Consider the following 10,574-nt stretch of genomic DNA (forward strand, 5'->3'; position numbering starts at 1 on the left):
TATCTAAGCATAGAACATCTAAGTCAAGCATAGAAGGCGTAAAAATTCAATTAAAACTCTGATCCATTAGAATTGGATAAAACCTTGAAGTGAATCCTGTAAACATTATGAATAACATGGAAGGATAAAGAAATAATACAGAGTTAAAGCTTACTCCTAGGCTTCTTCCTCACACTAATGGAGGGAATCTAGTCTATGGTCATGGTAAGGATACAAGAGAAAGTAAAAAAAAAAATAACACTTGTATTCATGATAACCAAGATTCACTATCTCTTTGAGAAATTACAGACGTTGTTGAATTGAAACCTAACTAAAAAATGAAAATTACATAGCAAATGCCAAGGCATTGGGAAAAAAGAAGAGAAGGGAAAAGAGCCCAAAGACTTTTCTAAATTGAAAAAATTATCTATTTATAACTTTGAGGTGTTCTTGAATAATCCAAATATAGCCGCCAACACTCTTACATATAATCTCACATGCGAAGCAAATAGGAGAAATTCTAGGGCGATCCAATCAAGGTGGATTGCACCACATTGAAAATTCACTACATCGCATTGCTTTGGAAGCATTAAGATTTTATCTTTTGACTGAATAATTGATTTGACCTCCTGATTGCAGTACACCCTTACTTAAGTGATGTGGTGATCATTTAGATGAGTTGATCATTGACCTGTAGAGTGAACACACGTGATCAGTTTTTCGAAATTTATAATTATTTTATATAATTAAGCTTAATTAATATGGTATAACATGAAATATGATAATTTAAGGGTTAATATACTTATTCATCTAAACTAATAAAATAAAGATGACAATCGAGATAAATGCCTAAGAAAAGTGTAGATAATTCAGTGTCTTGAGACACTGATCACCTTGCTTAATAAGGTCTTGAATTGCATGGCGGAGAGTAATACACCTATTAAGAACATGACCAAACATCTGATGAAATTCGTAGAACTGCCCAGTTGGAAGGAGGGAATTAGGTAAGTGCTTAGGTTGCAATGGTGTTATTAATCACTTTTTCATCAATTTTTGAAGATGATACTAATGGACATTCTAAGATTGGAGAATTGTCTCCTGGGATTGAGTTTAGGTTGAGCAGCTTGAAGAGCTAGTAAAAAAGACGTATTGGCTACTTGTAAGGAGTTGGTACTAGATTTAAAATTTTTGAGTTTTGATTCAGACAAGTTACTAAAGAGACTCAAAGAGTAGACATCCTTAACTTGATTTTCAGCCTCTGTGAAGGATTGAAAAGTGGAAAGGCACCGAGGCATCAAATATGTGGCATAATTTGGAGTGAGATTCCTAAGGATGATTTTGACTTGTTCCTTCTCTTGAAGTCAATCCCACAATTGAGCGACTTTAGCTCTTCATCAAGCAATAAACTTAGTGAAGATTTTTCCAAACTTCTGTTTTTTCATTTTTAAATATCTTTTTGTGAGTTCAATATCCGTGTTGAATGAATATCAACCAATAAACACCTTCATCAATTCTTGTCATGTTCTTACACGAGATATGTCTAGTGACATGAGCTAACATAAGGCAAGTCATGTGAGAGTTCTTTGAAAAAGTTTAGTCATCTGTTCCTCGTTCAGTCCTTAAGATTGCATAATGCCAAAATATACTTTCAAATGAGTCTTAAGACATCAAATCTTGTCAAATTTATTCATATCTGGCATAGTGAATTTCTCTAGTAGAATAATAGTAGGGAATAATGTCATTGCCCCTAATCTAAGGGCAATATCATCAGGGTCCTTGATATTCTTCAAGGTAGTTTCAACTTAAGTTATTCAATCGGTTAAGATAGGGTCGAGGGGTAATTAATCATCTTCTTGATCTTCGACAGGGTCAAATAGAACCTTAAGTTCTATAGTTTTATCTTTTTTTCATTATTCATATCCTCAATTTGTGTTTGAACATAAGCAATAATTTGTACTTGAAAGGATTCCAAAATCTGATGGAGTGTCGCTTAATCCTTCGTAATTATTTCTTTTTGTGCCAATGATTGACTACTTGGACTTGATGATGGTACTCTGGCAAGACGAATCTTTTAATAAATTCAAAGTGGTACAATCGATGGTTTAGAACGTCTAGGAGCAAGTATTACCTGATCAAAGTAAATTAAGATTAACTATTAATTTTGAAGACTTGACTCTTAACCACATGATAAAAAAATTTAGATAAATTAGCCCAAGTCTGATAGAAAACATTGAATCCAAATGCACCATAAGTTTATTGCGATCATAAGGTGAGAAAGGTTAGTCACGGGTCTACCCCTGGTTGGGGTTGAACTTTTAGTCAAACAAATTAGTTTGACCATAGGATCGAATCTTCTAGTCAGACCCGTAATTTGTTGAGACTACTTTATAGTTAAAGATCATTGAGCCCCTCATCGATTTCCTAGTTCAAGCCTCTTTCTACTTAAGTTCAAAGTAAATTGACAAAAATCAAGTGGTTCTACCCTCCAACGAGAATATTTTAGAACCTCTTGCACCTTTATCTATTTGCCCTTAGAAAATCTTGGTTGGTGAAACTGAAGTGTTTAAGAATGACTATGGAGGACAAGGGTATGAAAGGAAATGGAGGTCCCCATGAAAGTATTATAAGAAATATTATGTACTTGAAAAGTTCAAGATTCGTTTTGACACATTCCAAAATTCTAACACGAATCCCTTGGACTCATTAGTTAGAATCTCGAGGTGTGAGGTAAACATACACACAACTTGATAGAACAACACAGACAATAATACCATGACATGGAAATATACGCAACAGAAACTATACTAGATAACTCAAATCAAAGTAGCGAAAGCTAAACCAGTTATAACCATAATCCATAACAATCCTTAACATCATAATCATCTCCCAATACAACTTTCCAAAAATACATCATGTGCCACAATTTGAAATTTAAAACACAGCGACTAAACTCCTAAAGTGATTTTCAAATTGATGGAGATTGGACATTATCGACATAATCTTCTATGGGGATCTACTCGAATGGCTCCTCGTAAGTAGGCTCCTTAAAACCTAGACAATCTAAAAGGGTGAAGGATAGGGTAAGTAACAGAGGGATGTTACTCAGCAGGATAAACGTCATTCTAACAACGAGTTATATATGCACAAGTAATCATCTAAATAGTTAAATAATATAAAATTTTCATAATGTAATATACAAGAATTTTCTAAGCATAATTAGTAAACAATTGTAATAAACTTCAATCTATCTTTTAAAGTAACATGTACAACTTTCAAATGGAAATTATCTATCAACATTACAAATAAAGAAAAAATATATAACCACCTCGACTATTAAAATTTGATATTCCAAACTTCGAATCCGATGTGGAATCTCATCGTTATAATCTAATTTTATGGTCGATCTAGCATACTACAATTGATTAACCATTTATCTGACTCAAAATGACTATTGACCAAGAACCCAATACTGAGTTCAACTAACAGCGAGGTCGACTATTTGACAACTAGATACTAACAATGATCACTAATTAGCCTAAGAGACCCATCACGTCAAAGCCTATCAAGAGGCAATGTATGTGAACCCTGACTACTTTTACACTATACAAAGATCCCCTTTACACACAAAATTCTCCAAGAAAAAAGTAAAAGAAATTCTCGAATCTCATAAGCTATGACATATTATGAGGTATCCCATACTACAGAATAACATATTACATCTAGTATTATCTTAGATTGACCCGTGGTTTCTGAAGATATAATAACACATCACTCTTTCTAGGTTTTCTACAACTCTTTACAGGTGAATAAAATAGTTTTCATTTTATAATACATACTAATTTTTTTATATTGAAAATACAAGTAAGGTTCAATAGTACTCTCCAATAACATCGTCTCGACCCCCCCACAGCCACTAAATAGAGAATAGGGGTCTGATTACGTAAATCGAAGATTTTTAAAGAATAAGGAGTTGCCACTTAGTTTAAGTCTAGAAACCATAGATAACTCAAAAATGAATCGGGTTGGTCCACGAATAATAGGTAAGGGGTCAGATTAAGGGTTTTGGAAGGTGTTAGGTACCGAACCCACCTAATCAAGATGATCAGTTTCTACTGCGATCTAAAAATATCTTACGATCAACATTCAAAGACTAGAAGTCAAACTAGGGTCCAATCATCATCAAATTGCATCAGATTTACTAAACAAATCCTATGGCTAAAATAATTACATAATTTCTTGAATATTGTATAGTAGAATCCCATGATTTAATAGGATTTCCGTGGCACCAAAATTTAGTGAATCAATTCAGTCACATTTGGAAGAATGTGAAATCAATTTTTATTACCATGTACATAAAATTAATGAATTAGCTCATTGATGACATTTTATCAAAGAAAATTCGATTTTTTAATCGTCACGTGCATTAAATTATTGAGTTGACCTACACATTTATTATCAAAGAAATTCGATTTTTGAATCATCACGTGCATTAAAATTAGTGAGTCGACTCACATTTTAATTAAAGAAATTTTGATTTTTGAATTGCCACATGTATTAAAATCAACGGGTCGATTCATAAATTTTAATCAATGAAATCTTGATTTTTTGAATGGCCGCATGTATTAAAATCAGTGAGTTAACCCATAAATTATTAATCAAAGAAATCTTAATTTTTTTAATTGCCACGTATATTAAAATCAGTAAGTCGACCCACATTTTTAACCAAAGAAATTTGATTTTTGAATTGCCACGAGTACTAAAATAAGTGAGTTAACTCACAAATTATTAATCAAAGAAATTTTGATTCTATGAATTGTCACGTGTATTAAAATTAGCGAGTCGACTCACACATTTTTAACCAAAGAAATTCGATTTTTGAATTGTCACATGTACGAAAATTAGTAAGTCGACTCACGTGCCCATTGCACAGAAAATTTGATTTTAAACTTCCAATATACACAAAATCAATAAGTTGACTCACGTGCCTATTTCATGGAAAAGTTTAATTTTTAACTTCTAATGTACACAAAATCAGTGAGTCAACTCAACAATTAGTGAATTGATTCGGTTACATCATGAAAAGTATGAAATCGACTTTTAATGCCACGTGCACAAAAAATCAATGAGTAGACTCAACAATTTTGATCAAAGGAATTTGATTTTTGAAATCGTCACGTGCACCAAAATCAACCAGTCAATCCAATAATATTATCAATCAATGAGATGATCCACTAACATCATAAAATCAATGAGTCGATCTGATTAAATTATAAATCAATGGGTTGATGAGTCGACTTAACAATTTTGATCAAAGGAATTTGATTTTTAAAATCTCTACATGCACCAAAATCAGCGAGTCAATCTAATAATATTATCAATCAATAAGATGATCCATTAACATCACAAAATAGTGAGTCGATCTAATTAAATTATCAATTAATGAGTTGAATCATCACAAAATCAATGACTCGATCTGATTAAAAAAATCAATGAGTCGACTTTCTAATTTTGTATTAACTTGATCGATTATCAACATTAAAACTTAAAAAATCGATCCACTAATACTTCGAGAACTCAAATATTGCTATTAGTGCCATGTATACCAAAAATCGACGAATCCATTAGAGTACATAAAAAAGTTATGAAATCAAGAATAAATAAATAAAATTAAAAAGAAAAATTACCTTTATCGAATGATTTCGGACGTTTAAATTCTTTCAACAAAAACTTGAAATAGCTTATGAATAGTACCGTGATCTTGCGAGTTTGCTGTGTGAAAGTTCCTCCAAAATTAGTTTTTTTTTTTGCTTGTTTGAATGGTTGAAAAAAAGGATGTAGTAAAGAGGAAGAAGAATAGAGAGAGTGAAAGAAAGAAAAAGGTTGGGGGGTATCTTCTATTCTTGACTTCTTTTTCTTTTTATTTTTGGTTGAAGATGACGAAAAAATGTTAATGGTAGAAGATGATTGCTGCGATTTTTTTTCTTTTTAAAATGGGGAAGAAGAAAGAGTGGGGTTACCATCCAACATGGAAGAGAGGAGTTGATGACGTTAATGGAGAAAAAGGTGAGGTTTTTTTTTTCAAGAAGAAAAAATAAGGTTGTTGGTTTAATAGTAGAAAAAATGTTGTTGTTTTTTTTAAAGGCAGTCCCAAAAACGTTTTTCTCCTCTTTTCAATGGTTCCCTTAATCATCTTATATGGTGGTTCTACCATCAAACATGAGAGAGGGGAAGATGGGAGAGATGGTAGAGGACATGGGTAGTTATGAGAAGTTAAAGAGGGGAAGATGATGGACATGGGGAAGAGAGAATTGGAGAAGAAAATGTGTACCCACGTTTTTTTTTCTCTTTTTTATTTTTTTATTTTTGGAGAATGGGGGGTGCTGATCCCACACTACTTGCCTTAATGATCTATCATAGACTATTTTTAAATTTATTGGTCGATTGAAACTCGATTTTAATTCAATCGGATTCGATTTTCAATTTAATCAAATGGATTTTGCTTTTGGTTGATTGATTTAATTTTAAATTCGATTGGTCAATTTTAGTTTTGAATTTGGTTGATCGATTTTAATTTCAATGTTAATCAATGGATTGGATTTTGATTTAAAAGTTTGATGGATTTTAATTTTCACTTTGCTTAATCGATTGGACTTTATTTGACTTTTGTTTGATTATGATTTGATTTTGATTTTTTTTTTTTAGTTGATTTTTAATTTCAATTTGAATTTTAAAATTTGGTTTGTTTGATTCAATTTTAATATGATTTTGATTTTATTTCAAATTTGATTCGATCGAACGAGTTCGATTTTGAATTTAGTTGGGTTCTGTTTTGAATTTATTGGTTGGTTGATTTTTATTTTTATTTTTATTTTTAATTTAATTGGTTGAATAATTTTAATTTTGATTTTCGATTTGATTTTGAATTTTGGTTAGATTTTAATTTGATTTTCAATTTGAATTTGATTTGAATTTTAAATTTGTTTCTTGATTATATTTTAGTTTAATTTTCGATTTGAGTTTTATTTTGATTTTCAGTTTGAATTTGATTTGAATTTTAAATTGGTTTTTTAGTTAAATTTTAGTTTAATTTTTTATTTGAATTTTATTTTGATTTTCAGTTTGAATTTGATTTCCTAAGGATCAGGGTCTTTAGGTTTGATATTGAGGGGCATTTTGGTCATTTTTATGATTTTTTCTAAATTTTTTTATTTTCATCGATTTGAGTCCCGTTTGACTCGAAATCACATTCTAAATGCAATGGAGGTACTTTCGAGATTTTTTGGGGGTCCAAAATTTATGAGGGGTATTTTCGTCATTTTGGTGATTTTTACAGATTTTTCTCGAATTTCTCTATTTTCATTGATTTGGGTCCCGTTATACTTGAAATCACATTTTGAGTGCATTGGAGGTATTTTTGAGATTTTACGAAGGTCCAAAATTTATGAAAGGTATTTTTATCATTTTTGTAATTTTTATAGATTTTTATGAATTTTAGTGTAAGATTTCTTTCAGTCCTTGTGCGGTTATTTCTTAGTCTCAAATCCATATTTTCCTAGCATAGTGAAGTTTATAAGTTATCAAACTATATAGCGAACCTATGCATACGTGCTTGCTAAGTCGGACGTAAGATGTAGCGATCCTATGCCTGCGTAAACTTCTATGTCGAGTCGTAACGAGCAAGGGAATGAAAAGAAACTAGAAATAGAAGGAATCAAGCAGTACTCACAAGCCTTCGAGTTCTTTATGCTCATCATTAAGAATCCACAACAATCGGGTGACGAATTTCAAATTAAGCAAATGCAAAAAATGAGACGTTTACAGATGCCCCTCTTTGGCAAAGGGTGGAAGCAAACTAGACGCCCAATCTATTATAGTATATAGTACGGCATTCAAATGCTAAACCTAGTGATAGTTCATTTTGTAGCCTGATTCGACAATTTGTCGAAGCGTCCAGATCCTTGAGGGTAACCTCTCCTTATAAAAATGTCAGATCCTTGAATTTTAAAAAATTCTCCTTGACAAATGCAAATGCAATACGAGTGCACGTGTGTGCCATTGTGTAGTGATGATTTCGAAAATGCGCATCTCCATTCTGCACATTCATGCTAGGTGGATAGCAAACTTAACAATGAAAAATTGTGTAAGGTTAACATAAAATCCGAGCAACGTGTTTAAAAAAATTGGATAAAATTGAGTAAAATCAGACAAAAATTGAGCGTAAGGTTTGAGCATAATCTAAGTAGGTCTAAGTATAATCCAAGACGAATCTCGAAGGGTTTGAGCAAAATTTGAGAAAGAATCTAGGCAGTTTTGAGCAAAATTTGAACAGGTCTGAGTAAAATTCAAGACAAATCTTAGCAGGTCTGAGCAAAATCCGAGAAAGAATCTTGGCAGGTCTGAGCAAAATCTGAGAAAGAATCTCAGTGGGTCTGAACAAAATCTGAGCAAGTTTGAAAAAAATCCGAAATGAATATCGACGGGTCTGAGCAAAATTCGAGAAAGAATCCGAATCTCGACAGGTCTGAGCGAAATTTGAGCAGGTCTGAGAATAATCTGAGACGAATCTTGACGGATCTGAGCAAAATCCAAGAAAGAATTTCAGTAGGTCTGAGCAAAATTCAAGAAAGAATCTCGACGGGTCTAAACAAAATTCGAGAAAGAATCTCGACAGGTCTGAACAAAATCTGAGTAGGTCTAAGAATAATCTGAGATGAATCTCGACAGGTCTAAGCAAAATCCGAGAATGAATCTCGATAGGTCTGAGCAAAATTCAAACAAGAATCTCGGTGGATCAGAGCAAAATCTGAGCAAGTCTGAGAATAATTTGAGATGAATCTCGACGGGCCTGAGCAAAATCTGATAAAGAATCTAGGCAAGTCTGAGCAAAATCCGAGAAAGAATCTCGGCGGTTTTGATCAAAATCTGAAGCGGTCTAAGAATAATCTGAGATGGGTCTGAGCAAAATTCGAGAAAGAATCTCGGTAGGTCTGAGTAAAATATTGGAGTAGAATATCACTCCACAGGAATCATTTTTTCTTTATTTATGAAGATCAAGTCAACATTCTAATTTTCTTTGATCCTTGGGGGTTTTCCAAATATTGTTATCAAGAAGGTAATCTTTAATTCAGAGTTAACCTTATCCTTTAGGGTTGAAATTGACCAAGCATTTAAACAAAATGCCCCTATTTTGATAGGGAACGTCGCATTGGGGATAATTGAATACGTTTGAAAAAGAATGCTCCTAGTATAAGGGGGGCAACTGTACTCTTTAGAAAAGGGAAGTGCCCCTGTTATTAAGTTTTGAAATCTTTGATTACTCCAAGCGTAATAAAGATTTAACTTTTAATTTTGATTTTTTTTTTATTGTTAAAATTTTGAGTCAGGCTCAAAGAAATTAGAACACAATATTTCCTTTTGAAATTCATCACAGAATTTGTTCTTTTTCTCCTCGTCGGTTCACTAAAAAGCGTGAAACTATTCATATTAATCATAAACAAGATACTTGTATCTATTGAGCTTATATTTGGTTCAAACTGGGTATTGACTGTTCGATGATTAATTGTTTGCCCTGAAGTCGATGCAATTTAGCCATTTGGATTTTCAATTTTTTGTTTCGAACCACCTTTTAGATTCTCAACTTGATTGAGATTTTCTTTTGCTTGCTCTGATTTTTGCCTCAATCGTCCTTTCAGGTTATCAATATAGCGAGCGTGCTCTAGTTTTTGCCTAGATCACCTTTTTAGATTTTTGATCTAGCGAGCTTATCATTTTTTTTACTCTAATTGTTGCCAAGGCCGTCATTTCAGATTTTCAACCTTGCGAGTTTGCCTTAATTTTTTCCTAAGTCGTCCTTTCAGATTTTCGACCTAGTAGACTTTTTTTTTTTCTGAACTTCTAGAGTGACTGCCTGATTTTGCTTACTATTTTCGTCAACTTTTCCATGCGGTACTTAGGAGGACTTCTATAATACCCCAAATTTTGAACTCATATCTCGAGGAAATTGAATGGTGAGATTTGGAGGAAAATACCGAAGGAGGGACTTAGAGTAAAATACTCGAATATTGTTATGATTAATTTTAAAGAAAATTGACTTCGTCATTAGATTCAAAAGGATCGGAATATATACTTTAGCCTGTAAGCAAGTTCGAATTCAAGTTCGGGTGGAAAAGTTAACAAATCCTCGAATTTCGTGTTAAACGGGATTCAAAATAGAGAATTTTTATTAGATGAAGAATCAGGAAGATTCGACCACACCATTAGGACCGCAACGAAAAATTATTCGAAATGGTATACTCATTTGTCATTTTTCGAGTTCGGATAATTAAGTTACGATTGAAACTAGAAATGATGAGAAAATTACAAGTATGCCTTCAACTTTTTATAAAAGAAAGCAAACTTTCTTTCTTTCTTATTTATTTCCCTCTTCTCTAAAGAACTCAACTCAGTCATTTTCTAGACCTAGGGTTTGAACCCATTCCTATCAAGATCTATCCTAATCAAGTCCGAGTTGAACCTCGACGAGGAAGGCAAAGTTGTCGGCGTTGTCGAGCTCCACGTGCTCACCCCATCCAACCTTCATTTCCTTTTCTTTATCT

The sequence above is a fragment of the Akebia trifoliata genome, chromosome 7 (genome assembly GCF_017979445.1).
Source record: "Akebia trifoliata isolate Shusen 1 chromosome 7, ASM1797944v1, whole genome shotgun sequence".
Taxonomy (NCBI): Eukaryota; Viridiplantae; Streptophyta; class Magnoliopsida; order Ranunculales; family Lardizabalaceae; genus Akebia; species Akebia trifoliata.